This window comes from Felis catus, chromosome A2, assembly GCF_018350175.1.
Source record: "Felis catus isolate Fca126 chromosome A2, F.catus_Fca126_mat1.0, whole genome shotgun sequence".
Classification (NCBI taxonomy): Eukaryota; Metazoa; Chordata; class Mammalia; order Carnivora; family Felidae; genus Felis; species Felis catus.
Genome location: NC_058369.1, coordinates 48,841,590 through 48,857,383, shown reverse-complemented (window position 1 = coordinate 48,857,383; position 15,794 = coordinate 48,841,590). Strand labels below are relative to the sequence as shown.

Genomic DNA, 15,794 nt, shown 5'->3' with positions numbered 1-15,794 from the left:
CAGTAAAACCCCAAACTGTAAAGACCAAAATTGATAAATCAAATTTTATGCAACCTTAAAACTTTTGTTCTATGAAAGACAGTATTAAGAAAATGACAGCTCAAGCTGGAGACTGGGAGATAGTCATATATCTTACAAAGGATTTATATCTACAATACATAAAGTAATGAAACTCAGCAATAAAAAAGAAAACTCAAAGTGGGCATAAAATCTGCATAGACACACACACAAAATAGATGGTAAATAATCACAGGAAAAGATCAGTCATTAGGGAAATGCTAATTAAAACCACAATGATATAATGCTACAATACCTATTAAAACAGTATTCAAAAAATCCAGCAATATCAAATTTTGGAGAAGATGCAAATTTTGGAGAATGTCTGCTCATTGTTGGCACGACTGTACAATGGTACAGCCACTTTGGAAACCAGTTTGACATCACAAAATGTTAAATGTAGAGGTAATCTATCAAGCAGCAGTCAGTTCCAATCCTAGGGATTTATCCAGATGAATTAAAAGCTTGTACTCACACAAATGTGCACACAAATGTTTACAGCAACTATATTCGTAATCACTAAAACTAGAAACAACTAAGACATCTGTCAACTGGTGAATAGATCAACAAACTGGTACATCCATACAACTGAATCCTGCTCAGTAACAAAAAAGAACTGCTGATTCGTGGATGAGCATGAATGAATTTTAAAAGCATTTTTCTAAGTCAAAGAAGCCAAACTGAAAAGACTACATATTGTATAATTCTGTTCATATTGAATTCCAGAGAAAGCAAAACTGTAGGGGTGGAAAACAGATCCATGGATGCCAAGGGTTGAGAGGAGGTGTTGAGTACAAAGGGAGCCCACAAGGGAATTTGGGGGTAATGGAAATGTTCTGATGGTACTGTGGTAGGAGACACATGATTCCACACACTTGTCAAAATCCTAAGAGCAACACACCACAATAATGCAAAATTTAAAAGATCAGGTTTTATCAGGGGATCCTAGAATGGAATGCAACTGTGACAAATTAATCTAATGGCATTACTAATATCTGAGGCAATTTTACTGATGGAGATGTGTAGAAAATAAGTTGATCTAAATAAACAACTTTTAAAAACTGCACTTTGACTGGAAAGTCTAAAGCTAGAGAGTAAAAGAACTGAATATAAAATGGTACTCTGATTTGTGTAGTTTTCACAGGGATATGAGTTAGCAATTCTGGAACTGCTGTCCATATTTGAGTTGGGTTGAACAAAACAGTAAATTAATTATAGATAATGGCAGATAGGTTTTACACTGTTGAAGAATTTATGCATAAGCAGAAAAGGCAGGCTAGAATGAACCATGTGATGCCAGAAAGGGTCAGAAATATCAGCATAAACTCATGTTTTAGAGAGAGAGAGATATGCTTGTATACATGGGTTAGTATACATACATATGTATCCTGGCACCATCCACTGAGAAAGCCTCGAAGCAATGACATACCAGAGCAAACAGCCCTCTTACTACACAGGTGTTGGTTTGGAAATATCATCTTTCAGAAAAAAGAAACAGAACTCTTTGAAGAGATGGCTGATTCTAAGGCTGGGGCAGGTCACATACAAAATGAGGCTGTAGTCAGGAATTAAGAAATACACAAAGGCAAAAAAAATATGGGGTTACGTCAACAGGACACAAAAGCGACCTAAAAATGTGCCCAGTGATCAAAGCTCGAACAATATTAACAAAATAAGGAACAATGGTATTAAATAATTATCCAAAGACTACAATACACACTTACAAACCAATACTGAAATAAAAAAGACTAAATAAGTAAATAAGAAAGAAGGAATGAATTTTCTGTACAGAACAATTCCAAGTAATAAATGTAGAAGGAATGAGAGAAATGGAATATCACCATTAGAACATTACAGTAATAATTGTTGCACATCAGAGTCACTGATAGATGCTAAAGTTAGTGTGGGAAACTATAAGGAGACACTGAACATTTATACAGCTTAAAAGTATTTCCCTCAAAATATTTACTAATTACTCTAGTGGTCTGAACACATGCCTATAACTTCTTTGACACTATTCCTTTGAGTTAAGGCTGTACTTAGTGACTTGCTTCTAAAGAATATATAAAAGGAGAAAGCATAACTTAGGAGTGGATAAACCTGGCAGACACTGCTTTAACTGGATCACTAAGTGAACATCATTACTGATAAGTCATGTGGATTTCATGTGCCCTCTGATAGGATGTGATGGTAAGGGCACCCCATTTGTGTTTCATTCTTCCCCTAAATCCATAACCTTCATCTAATCATGAGAAAATATTATAAAAATCCAAAGTGAAGGACATTCTACAAAACACCTGACGTGGGCTCTTTGAAACTGTAAAGGTCAAGAAGTCAGACTGAGAAACTGAAAACCGGATTGGAACCTGGAACAGAAGGACACTCATGTAAAAAACTAGTGGAATCTGAATAAAATCTGTATTGAAGTAGTATTTTTCCATTGTTAATTTCTCAGTTTTGATAAATGCATACTGGCTGTTTAAGATATTAACATTTGGGGTAACCTGGAGAAGGGTATGTGGGAATTCCATCTTTTTAACTCCTCTGTAAATCTAGAATAATTTTTAAAAGTTTACATTTGTGTATGCATATATATGTATACTTCTATCTACCTACCTATCATCTACTTAGGTAATCTACCTAGCCCAGATCTTACCTCCAATGAATGCTTATTTAGTCAGCAGTAAAGCAGACCCAGGAATCTGAATTTCTAACAATAATCCTTAGGTATTAGTTCACTGGGAGGACTTGATAAAATACTCATTTCTGGCCCCACCTCAAGAGAATCTCGCTCAGTGGGATTAGTAAAGCTTGTGAATTTGCATTTCTAACAACTTCCCAAGGGATTCTGTGTTGTTGGTCTAAGGACCACACTTGGAGACCATTGCTCTAACTGATACGTACGCAGGTAGCTATGGGAGCATATTTTCAGAAGTATTCACTTGGGGTCTCCAAACTGACTGTACCCAGCTCAGGTGGAAGTACCATATTTGCATACATATTTTAGTCAAACTTTTTGTAGAGAGCTCTTAGGAGGGTGAGATATGGAGAAGGAAGGAAGAGATGGATCATTATACATGGTTATAAGGTTTACAACGATGCAGAGAGAGAGAACAACAGGAGAAATATCCCTGAGAATGGGGACCACAATCTCCATGCCGTAATTCCTCCAACTCTGGAAAACATCATGGAGTAGGGAGAAATGAAACCATATGCAAACTGTCCTGGGGCTGCTGGGGAGAAGAAATGGCTACTTTACCACCTTCTCGGCAGGAGAAGGGGAATAATTCTGGATGGAAACCCAGCTTCCCATCAGGATTCAATTACAGCTGAGTGATTAAGCAAATTAGAGCAAACTCCATTTGGCGATGTGATTAGTGGAGGGGCGGTCTGCACTCACGGATTTAGGGCTTACCCAGTGCATGCTGGAGGAATCCATGCATGGAGTTTTGTGATTACAAAAATGAGATGGTCGCCCCTCTCAAAGAGAACTGCTCACAGGTGTGCAAAATCAAACAACACAACAGAAGAGTGAAATTGGCTATTAACATGTTAATGGGAATGAACATGCTCATAAAACTAAAATCTTAAAAAAGAAAGAAGATTGGAAAACAAAGGATGAGAAATAAACAAGCTGTTTTGATCTTCTGCTCTTGGAAGGCTTGAGTGGTACCCCTTTAAAAGACAGTTCATTTGCCTCACCTCCATAAGGGAATGTAGTAGGTTGAAAAATCTATGTGTATTGTACATAGATGACTTCACCTCAAGTATTCAGTCCAAAGTGTATTATGCTAGAAATGTGTCACTGTGGAAAGTAATGCAAGAAGCCTTAGTTCTATTCCAGCAAGGAATGGAATGGTCTACATACAAGCACATACATGCCCACACACACTCGAGGTGTCCTGGTATCAGTTAGCTTATTTCTCAATAATGGTGGATAAGTCAGTACACTACATTCTCCTCTGACACATATCCATATTTCCATCCTAAACTGCTGCCCTATTCAACGCTAAAGTTCTCTCTCTGGTTTCTGTTTCAGCTTAGACCTTCTTCACAGTGGATTCAACTTGCCTGCTGTTGCATTTCTGCTGTTATTTGGTCACCAAGGTATATGAGCAACCTATCAAAACCTTAAGAATCTCACTTTTGAGGGGCATTACACATGCATATGAAAGCTAAATGGAGTTTCATGGTGCAGGTTGTCATTGCAACTGCCAAATTAATTTTCACTTCTGTGCGGAGTAAACATAAAGGAAAAAGTGAGCAGTATAATCATAAATGTTGCAAAAGAAGGGGCATAACACAGATAGGATAACGCCATTCATGACACGTCAGTTTTGATTAAGAAAGCCCACTGGCAGTGGCTGGAGGAGGGAGATACAAGCCACTGGGGTAATAGAAAGAATTTCAGAGTCTCAGAAATCAATCAGCTTCTCAATTTGAAGCTAAAAACTGATCAGTTTTCTGTCTGCCCATGGTAGCTAGCAACCTGTAACAGCAAGAAGAACCTCAGGAGTTACACCACAAACTGTTTCCATTAAAAATACTTTTCTCTCTTAATGAGAATGGATAGTTTTTCATATAATAAGCAGAAGCAATAGGAAACCTTTTAAAGTTTGTAGTTCTATCCTATCAGAGGTATCATTGTACAGTTATCATTGTACAGTTGTACTGGTGATCTGCTCTATTATTTAGATATGCCGATTCAATTTTGTAAATATTGAGACTCTTATGTGAAAGTCTCTCTAGGATTTGTTAAAGAAATATTATATGAAACCAGGAGCCTGAGAAATAACCTTATCTAATTCCCCATTCTGAATGGGGAAACTGAGGTCCAGAGGGTTTAACTGTAGTAGAAGGATTGCCAATTTCTGAGTTCTGTCTATGTGTCAGATACCATTCTAAGTGCTTTATGTCATTGACACAGTCCATTGTCATACAGCCCTATAAGGCAGGTGTGCTAACATCCTCATTTGGACAGGAAGAAACAGAGGCATTCTCAAGTTAAGTAACTCACCCCCAGATCATAAATTTAATGGCAGGGAAATATAGGATTTTTGTCTTCTTATTCTTCATGCTAAGTGATAACACAACACTCTTGTTCTCATATACTTCACAATTGAGAGAAGAGTAGGATAAATGTTGTATAAGCAAAAAAAAATTTAAAAAGGGTAGACATAATACATCTTGTTAGATAAATCACCAAAGGCTTTATGAAAGAACTTTAGTCTTAGATAGGTTATAGCACATCTGTGGAGGGCGTCAGTGGAAAAATACATAATGAAGAGAAGAGAGAGATCAAACTGGAAATGTCATATTGGATAAAATTGTCCAACTCTCCATTGCCCCTTTTTTTATTTGCAAATAGATACCTGGTGCTAAAGGAAGTGAGCCCTCCATTCCCAAGCAACAACCCATCATTGATCACCACCAAAGGGGCCATTTCTGTTTTCAAATCTCCAGCATCTTTTACAAGTAGGAATGACCCTGTTAGTCAGCAAACAGACATAAATTTTCTGGGGACAGTTCTGGAAAACTAAAACTGGGTGGGGGGGCTGTAGGGCAGGAGGGAGTGAGAGGGTGAAAGAGAGAGAGGGAGAGACCTTGCCCTTCCTCCAGCATTCTGGATGTTATGTCTGGAGTTTTTATTGTCCTTTTGGTATCACTGGGACACAGGAAAAATGATGAAAACCAACACACTAAAAAGGGGAAAACAGAAAGACAGAACCAGAGTTCCTGAAGTCATGTACCACTGAGCAGAAGAAATGTCAGTAACCACTTACTTATGGACTTCCTGATATGGAAGAAAACAAACCACCCTTTAATTTAAATTACCAACAGTTAATTTTATGTTATTTGCAATTGAACATATTCCTATTTTATCCTTGCCATCCAAAAGTTCTACACCTATAAAGACGGGGTAGAAAATTCCTGACAGTGAAAGAATTTCAAGGAAGCATAAAAAGCAGAAGAGATACCAGGGATCACCACTGCATAGAGAAGCTAGGGAAAAGGGACTGATTGGCACCTCCATGTATTTGTGGGCAAGACAGTTGTGTAGGAGAGGTAGACAAAGCGAAAGAGTAAGGAGTAACATGGAAATTAGAAACAGTACCTAGGATTGGAGGAGGGGGGAGCAAGAATTTTGGTGATGGAGGCATATTTGTTGGAAGCCTGGGAGTTAGGACTTAGCCATCAACTCTCTATTTGTTTCTATTTAATCTTTGACATATCCTTGTCCTTTTCTGGATTGAGAAGGGAGAGGAAGGAAAGGAGGAAGGCAGGAAGCAACGACAGATTAACATGCCAAGAAAATGCTCAGATACCAGAATATAAATAACATTTTGGGGAGCACGGAGAGATGAGCTTACCTGCAGCAAAATATAATAAAATGCAGTAGTTAGACAGATGGGGCTGGGCTTGTATGGAAGACTTTGTAACAAGAAACTAGAGGTTTGGGCAAGAAATGTTCTGCTTATACCCTGCCAATGAGGAAAGAGCAGAGCTCATGCACTGTTGCACATACTCATACAAGGTTACTCCATCTCATCCCTTGGCCTAGAAATGTCAGACTGCAAGTCTCAGTTAAACATGTTTAGGAATTTCAGTGGTGTCATTTTTCCTGAGAAGAATTTGCATCATATTTTGGAAGACATTGAAGCTTGAAGCAATCTTGAGCAGAACCATGTATATTCTAGCTGACTTGATCTTAGAACCTAAGAGCTGAAATTACACTTCTCACAACCCTCCTGTTGTAAAGATGGCTAAAATGGTGTAGAGAGAGGAGTCAACATGCTGGAGAAGTAGGGGGACCTGAAGTTTCCTTGTCTCTCAAACATAGCAAGTATTGAGGCTAGAAGACTTAGAATTGCAAGAATCTGGGCTACATAGTGACAAAAACATCTCTAGGGGCCCACAGGGACAACTTGGTGGGCCATAGGTGCATGACTGAAAAATGGGAGAGATAAAATGGGGAGCACAGACTTGGAGGAGAGGGATCCCCTTCTGCAGAGAGACAAAAGGAAGTGAAAGACAGGCTATGGAAGTGTAGGACAAGAGAAAAACCACAGATCGGGGAATGGAAAAAATGGAGAAAGAACCAATTTCCATCTCATTCTAGGATTGCCAGGCTTTCTCCAGACTGGGGCCTGCTGCCCTGTTTGCATGTCCGGGGAGGAGGGAGCCAGCTCTGGGCTCTGTAGTCAGCTTAGAGGCTCAAGCTGAGAGAGCAATCCTCTCCCTTGAGTGCTGTGGGAAGAAGAAATATAGCCTCCAAGGAAAAAAGACTTTGAAGGCACCTGCCAGCCAGAGGCCCTTTGTTGGCTGGCTGGGTGGAGTGGCACTATCCTGGAACTTGTGTGCACAGAGTAGGACCCTTTAAGTCATCAAGGTTTGAATCCCAGCCAAGCGCCTGGGAGGCACAAGAGACTGTACAGTGGAACAAACTGGCCCACTTGCACCTGCATGGCACTGTGAGGACTGCCTGAACAAAGTGGTTTGGGACACCTGATCTGGTGGGGAAAGACTAGGATGTAACCATTTTTCTCCCTATCACCAATAAGGTGGGGCTTCAGGGAAGGGACAATGGGAGGTGGGACTGCCTACATCAAACCATGCCCTTCTGCATCTGGTAACTGCACATTTACCAGAGCAAGATTGGCACTGACTGAACCAGACAGCCCCTCCTCCAGACCAGCACAACCACCGGTTCCAAGGCACCATCAGATATCAGTCCAGTGGTCTTGCATTTTATGATTTTATTCTTGGTCAATTCATAAATATATATATATATATATATATATATATATATATATATATATAACAACAAAGAAACTCTAAAGGCATCAGAAGAAGAGAAATAATCAAGATTAGAGTAGAAATAAAAAATATAGAATCGAAAAAAAAAACCAACAGTAGAACAAATCAATGAATCTAACAGCTGGTTTTTGAAAAAAATAAACAAAATTGATGAAAACCCTAGCCAGACTTCTCAAAAAGAAAACAGAGAGAACCCAAAGAAATAAAAATCATGAATGAAAGAGGAGAGATCACAACCAACAACAGGGATATTTAAACAATTATTAGAAAATACCATGAAAAATTGTATGCTGACAAACTGGACAACCTGGAAGAAACAGACCCTGGAAGAAATTGAATCAGTTATCAAACATCTCCCAAAAAATAAGAGTCCTGGGTCAGATGGTTTCCCAGGGGAATTCAACCAGACATTTAAAGCAGAGTTAATACCTATCCTTCTCAAGCTATTCCAAAAAAATAGAAACAGAAGGAAATCTTCCCGACTCATTTTACGAAGCCAGCATTACCTTGATTCCCAAACCATACAGAGATCCCACTAAAGAGGAGAATTACAGGCCAATATCCCTGATGAACATGGATGCAAAAATTCTCAACAATATACTAGCAAATAGAATCCACCAGTATCTTACAAGAATTATTCACCATGATCAAGTGGGATTCATTCCTGGGCTGCAGGACTGGTTCAATATTCACAAATCAATCAATGTGATACATCACATTAATAGAAGAAAGGGTAAGAACCATAACGATCCTGTCCATAGATACAGAAAAAGCATTTAACAACAACAACAGCAACAACAATAACAACAACAACAACAACAAAAACCTAAAGAAAGTTGGGATAGAAGGAACATACCTTAACATCATAAAAGCCCTATATGAAAAGCCCACAGCTAATATCATCCTTAATGGGGAAAAACTGAGAGCTTTCCCCCTGAGATCAGGAATGTGAGAGAGATGTCCACTGCTGCTAAACATAGTGTTGGAAGTTCTAGCATCAGCAGTCAGACAACAAAATGAAATAAAAGGCATCCAAATTGGCAAAGAAGAGGTCACACTGTCACTTTTAGCTTATGACATGATACTCTACATGGAAAACCTGAAAGACTCCACAAAAAAGCTGGTAGAACTGATTCATGAATTCAGCAAAGTTGCAGAATACAAAATCAATGTACATAAATCGGTTGCATTTCTACACACCAATAATGAAGCAACAGAAAGAGAAATCAAGAAATCTATCCCATTTACAAATGCACCGAGAACCATAAAACACCTAATAATAAACTTAACCATAGATGTAAAATATCTATATGCTGAAAACTATAGAAAACTTATGAAAGAAATTGAAGAAGACACAAAGAAATGGAAAAACATTCCATGCTCATGGATTGGAAGAACAAACATTGTTAAAATGTCAATACTACTGAAAACAATCTACACATTCAATTCAGTCCCAATCAAAAGCACCACCATTCTTCTCAAATCCATAACAAATAATCCTAAAATTTATATGGAACCACAAAAGACCCCAAGTAGCCAAAGTAATGTTGAAAAAGAAAACCAAAGCGGGAGGCATCACAATCCTGGACTTTAGTCTCTACTACAAAGCTATAATCATCAAGAGAGTATGGTACTGGCACAAAAACAGACACATCGAGCAATGGGATAGAGAACCCAGAATTGGACCCACAATGTATGGCCAACTAATCTTTGACACAGCAGGAAAGAGTATCCAATGGAAAAAAAGACAGTCTTCAGCAAATGGTGCTGAGAGAAGTAGACAGCAACATGCAGAAAAATGAAACTGGACCACTTTCTTACACCATACACAAAAATAAACTCAAAATGGATGAAAGACCTAAATGTGAGACAGAAAACCATCAAAACCCTAGAGGAGAAAATAGGCAACAATTGCTTTGACCTCAGCCACAGCACCTTCTTATGCAACATGTTTCCAAAGGCAAGAGAAATAAAAGCAAAAATAAAATATTGGGACCCCATCAAGATGCAAAGATTCCGCACTGCTAAGGAAACAATCAACAAAACTAAAAGGCAACCAACAGAATTAGAGAAGATATTTACAAATGACATATCAGATAAAGAGTTAGTCCCAAAAACCTATAAAGAACTTACCAAACTCAACACCTGAAAAACAAATAATCCAGTGGAGAAATTGGCAAAAGACATGAATAGACACTGTTCCAAAGAAGACATCCAGATGGCCAACAGACACATGAAAAGATGCTCAACATCACTCATCGTCAGGGAAATACAAATCAAAACCACACTGAGATACCCCTCACACCAGTCAGAGTGGCTAAAATGAACAACTCAGAAAACAACAGATGCTGACGAGGATGTGGAGAAATGGGAGCCCTATTGCACTTTTGGTGGGAATGCACACTGGTGCAGCCCCTCTGGAAAACAGTGTGCAGGTTCCTCAAAAAATTAAAAATAGAATTACCCTACAACACAGCAATAGCACTACTAGGAATTTATCCAAAGGATACAGGAGTGCTGATTCATAGTAGCCCATTGTTTATAGCAGCGCTTTCAACAATAGCCAAATCATGGAAAGAGCCCAATGTCCATCCACTGATGAATGGATAAAGAAGATGTGGTTTATATATACAATGGAATACTTCTTGGCAATAAGAAAGAATGAAATCTTGCCACTTGCAACCACGTGGATGGAACTGGAGGGTATTATGCTAAGTGAAGTAAGTCAGTCAGAGAAAGACATATGTGTCCACATATGTTTTCACTCATATGTGGAGCTTGAGAAACTTAACAGAAGACCATAGGGGAAGGGAAGGGGAAAAATAGTTTCAAAAAGATAGGGAGGCAAACCTATAAGAGACATTTAAATACAGAGCACAAATTGAGGGTTGATTGGGGAGGAGGGGGAGAAGAGGGGAAAGTAGGTGTTAGGGATTGAGGAGGGTACTTGTTGGGATGAACACTGGGTGTTGTAGGTAAGTGATGAATCACGAGAATCTACTTTTGAAACCAAGAATACACCGTATACACTGTGTGTTAGCTAAGTCGACAATAAATTATATGAAAAAAATAAAAGTAAAGCTGCATAATAATTTAAAAAAGAAAATGGTTGAGAAACGGGAAGTGACCAACCCATTTAGTACCAGAGCTGAAGCTCAGCAACTAAGCTTTTTGATTCCTGATTTAATACTCTTCCAGCTGGTGATGTTACACTGTGAGTTGCTTTCTTTGCCATTTTACAACCATGCATTCATCCACTCTATTAAAAAATATATTTACTAAGCATCTGCCATGACTTGAGCACTCTTTTAGTTGCTGGTGATATAGAAATCAAAACAAAAGACAAACATCCTACTCATTCACATGGGGATACATACTAATAAGACAAATTTTCTTTCTAATTCTTTTTCAAAACTGTGCTGGCTTCTGAGAATGCTCCGAGTTTAGCTCACAACCAAAATCCCAATACGGAACATCAAGTTTTTCTCAACAGCTGGTGTCTTGGCAGGTCGTGAGTGGGTTAATCAAGAAACTGGTCTGATTCAGGAAGCCTTTGGAAGACAAGCTGTTCCTTTCCCTGAAAAAGATCTATGAAATTGGCTGATTTTTTACAGTGACTGGTTTTCCCTGTGGCTTTAGCAGCCTCGGCAGTCAGAATCAATTGTCACTTGTCTCCAAGCAGCAGCTTTGTAAGGATGTCCCACTATGCATCCCTGGACAATAAAAAGGAGGTCAACTCATGAGTCTAAAACATTACTGATATTTCTCAACTTCTGTTTGCATTTATTCTCTTCTACCTTGGATGTGTGGGCTCGAAATGAAGCAATAGGCCAGGCCAATTTTATGATTCATTTTATATCTTGAAAATAAGGAGATAATGGGATATTATGTCTGTGTGGGAAATCCATCCAGAGAATTCTTATTTAGGGAAGGCACACACGTGTGCGTGCACACACACACACACACACACACACACAATTTCTGTATATTCCTAGGGCAGTGGTTCTAAAAATATACTCTCAGATTTGTGAATTCTCCAGTAACTTGTGTGTACAGTGCTGTTGCAGTACTATACTACAGTAATTTAAAAAAAAAATCATTTCCATACTGTTATCTTCCATGAATAAATTAATAAGTGATTTTTGTCATTCTTCACTGGTTATTTCACTAATTGATTACTGTCTTTCCCCTACAATGATTCTTTTTCTTGGTCCTTTTTTAGCTCATCTATGCTTATTTGAATACCACCAAGTACTACCAGATGTAGGGACAGCTGGGAGTACTGGTCCCTTTTATAGACAAGGGGACAGGAGCTTGAGAATGAAGCTGATTTGCACAATATTATACAGTTACATACAGTACCAGTAAAAAAAATTGAGAATACCTGACCCTAATCCAGAGCTATTTCCCTACCAGCTCTTAAGGATTCTGATGACATTTCCTCCACCTCTAGTCTCTTACCCTCTTCTCTATCACATTTATCTCAATGAATAGATAAAACAGAATAAATAGAATGCTTATAATTCCAAACTTTCCTGAATAGTGAACATTTTTTAACTCGTTTATAACAGTGTGTCTTCATTTAATGAATCAGTGCCAGATATTTCAACTCAACATCTTCAAACAACTTAAAATCTTCAAACAAACCACTATATGTCTTTTGTATATTCTTAGAAGATAAAAAAAAGTAATTGAGCTTCATCCTGTCAATAGGAAATGAATAATTTGTACACATATCTCTAGGCTTGTTCTTCACGGGTGATGAAATGTTTAAATACACATAATTCAACTTTGTAAAGAAATATAAAGAAAAAATCACTTTTATATGATTAACCCTATCAACTTGGATAACAGTTTGCCACACTGGATAACAAAATTAAAATTATATAATATGATTAGCTATCATTAAAATAGTGACCTCTACATGCTAAAAGATAAATTGAAGTTGAAGAATTGTGATACTTTTCAGCATCTTTTTCTGCAGCTCTCTTCCCTCTTTCCATTAGTGTCTTTGCTAAGATATATCAGTACTACAGTAAACTGTTAACCTTTTTTTAAGACTTGGAAGAGTAAACATATCAATAAAATAAATTTTCAAAGTATTTGAGCATCTATCACTGTTAAATAATTCTTGCTATTTGTTAGTGTTTCTGTACAACCCAAAGAAGTGGAAACAAACTCAATCTGACATTTAATGGCTTTAGCAATGTGTCACCCTCACCATTTTTCAGAAAGCCCAGAAAAAAAAATTTTCTTCTCCTAAGAAGTGTAGTATTTAAGGCTTTATGTCAGCTGACACTTCTTTAATCATAAGAGGTAAAGGAAGACACTGGTTAACAGCACAGTCTTCATCTTAGGTGACCAAGGCAGGTAGCTTTGCATAAATGCTTTCCAAGGCCCAGGAGATCAATTCTACTGTTGACAGTAAGGAGCAATGAGTTCACTGAGTTTCCCAAGTGTCTTGGTAGAACACGTAGATTCCTTCATCTTTCAATTTATTTAGTGGTCTCCGCTTGGAGAAGTCTTGTTCCCTTTGAGTTTTCTTTAGAGAATTCCCCCAAAAAGTCATACTACAAAATGGGCCACAAGTTTGAAAATTCAATACTTTCTGAGGTCTTAGGTCACTTAAGAGTTTGAAGAATTTATCCTCCAGTAATATTTGTGTATCATTTGCAAATAAGATAAGAGCCTACTGACAGGATTTTTCTGAAAAAAAAAATTACCAACTTCCATAGCATCAACCATGCTAGCTCTAGAAGGAGTATAATCTCTCTCTCTAGATATCAGGAAACTGATTCTTCTACAATCAGCTCACAAGTGATTTACCCAAAACTGCATCTGATAAAGACAAGGTTCTGTTCCAGGAAGGTACTGTTGGTATTAAACCAAAATGAAATGTTTTTTTTCTTACCATATTTGCAAATATACTTTTCTTTTGTGACAATCATTTTTATTGTGATTTGATAAAAACAATGAAAAATTTTTCATTCTCAAACACCAAGTATATTCAAAAGAGAAATAAATAAATCACACCTTTAATGACCTCAATATAAATTTGGTCAACCATTTGTAAGTCTTGAAAGAAGAGAAAAAAAGGCATGTATGCAGATATCCTCAAATCCTAAACAGAGACAGGAATAATTAAATAAAACATGACCACTTTACAAGACTTTATGTTTTGGGTGACAAAACAAAGAGAAAAAACAGACAACAAATATAAAGCATCATTTTCACTTTTGTTCATGCATATTTTCAAAGGGTTATTGAACCTGAGTAAAATAAATAAAAAATTAACAAGAGGACTATGTGCCACACATAAATGTAAAACCAATGCTTTTGAAGCAGCTGGGCCTGTAAACCAATTGCTTCTGATAAACTGAGTTTCAGGCTGGTAGAAGAGTAACACCTATAAGAAAAAATGATGGAGAACAAATATTTGTTGACATCACATAATTTCTACCCAAAGTGAGAAATGTGCTTAGAATTATCACTGGCCCAACAAATGCCAAATTACATCTTGAAATGTGACTACACAAAATACAGTCTAATAAACCGAATGTTCAATGTTCCTTGCAAAATAGTAAAACACATGTAGTCTTGCAACAGTGAATATGATCTTATTGCTTAGGTTGGACCAAGCAATCACCTTGGTGATTACGTGAGCTCTGAGCATTAAGCTAGCTCTAGCAAATTATTGTCCCTAGAGGCGAAGGTACACATGTGGTCTCATTCAAATACCTTAATTAGAGGTTAGGATCAGATCTGGGTTGCTACATTTTTGACCATGTTGTGTCTTAAAGGAACCAAAGGAACACACATCTAGAGGATATGCTATATTCACACATGGTGTGGATTCAACTAATGTTACCTGCTAAAGACACCATAGGGATTTAGGCTCCAAAAGCTGTCCTATATTAAAATCACCCTTGCACTTTGGGAATTACTCTGAGAGGTAAATGGGAAGAGGAAAATTCCATAATGAAAGATGCTAATTAGAAATGTAGACATATATACAGAATTAATAACTCTTTCCTCTCAGCCCATAGTGTTGTCTTACCAAGAGGGAATTTATATCATACAACAATTTAAAAAAAAAAGGCAAATTACTATCTGCAAAGTAGAGGCATCTGGAATTTCAGCAGGCCCTAGTATATACACTCAGCCCGGTCTGGCCCTCTGGAGTATAAGAGATTATATGGATGTTGTGAGTATATGCATACTGTGCCATACATTTTATTCCCAGTTCTACTACCTGTATGACCACCTCTCTGTATAAATTATACTGTTGTGCTCTTGAAAGGAAAAGCATACTAATAATAACAGAAGGTTTACTGTGTATTAGACTCTATTTGGTAGTCATGTATAATCTTTTTTCAGTAACATGACACAAAAACACTATAGGTTGAATCAGAGATATATCAAGATGGGGTGGTAGGAAGAGTCACACAATAAGAGGTACACCGTCTATAGTGGGAATTTAAAAAAAGAAACAACTAAAAGTAATCTACTTTTTATTACAGCCATATGATAGCAATGCTAAAAAATGGCAAGTAAAAAAAAATAAGTACTATCCTCAAAACCTTTTGTTCATCTATGTCAAGAGTCGGCAAACTCCTTCTGTAAAAGGACACATGATAAATACTTTAGACTTTGCAAACTGTATGGTCTCTGTCATAGCTACTCAACTCTATTGTAGCAGGAAATCAGCCAAATTCCCTAGATGATATATTTTATTTTATTTTTAAAGTTTTATTTATTTTTTGAGAGTGAGAGAGAGAGAGAGAGAGAGGGAGAGAGAGAGAGAGAGAATGCAAGCAGGGAAGGGGCAGAGAGGGGGAGACACAGAATCCGAAGCAGGCTCCAGGCTCCGAGCTGTCAGCACAGAGCCCTAGGGGGGGCTCAGACCCACGAACTGTGAG

General features: G+C 37.7%; 1 protein-coding gene across 13 annotated transcripts in view; it reads right to left on the bottom strand.

Annotated features, from left to right (window-relative positions):
* GRM7 (glutamate metabotropic receptor 7) overlaps nt 1-15,794 on the bottom strand; it is a 1,171,176-nt gene that overhangs the window by 436,346 nt on the left and 719,036 nt on the right. The window lies entirely within an intron of this gene.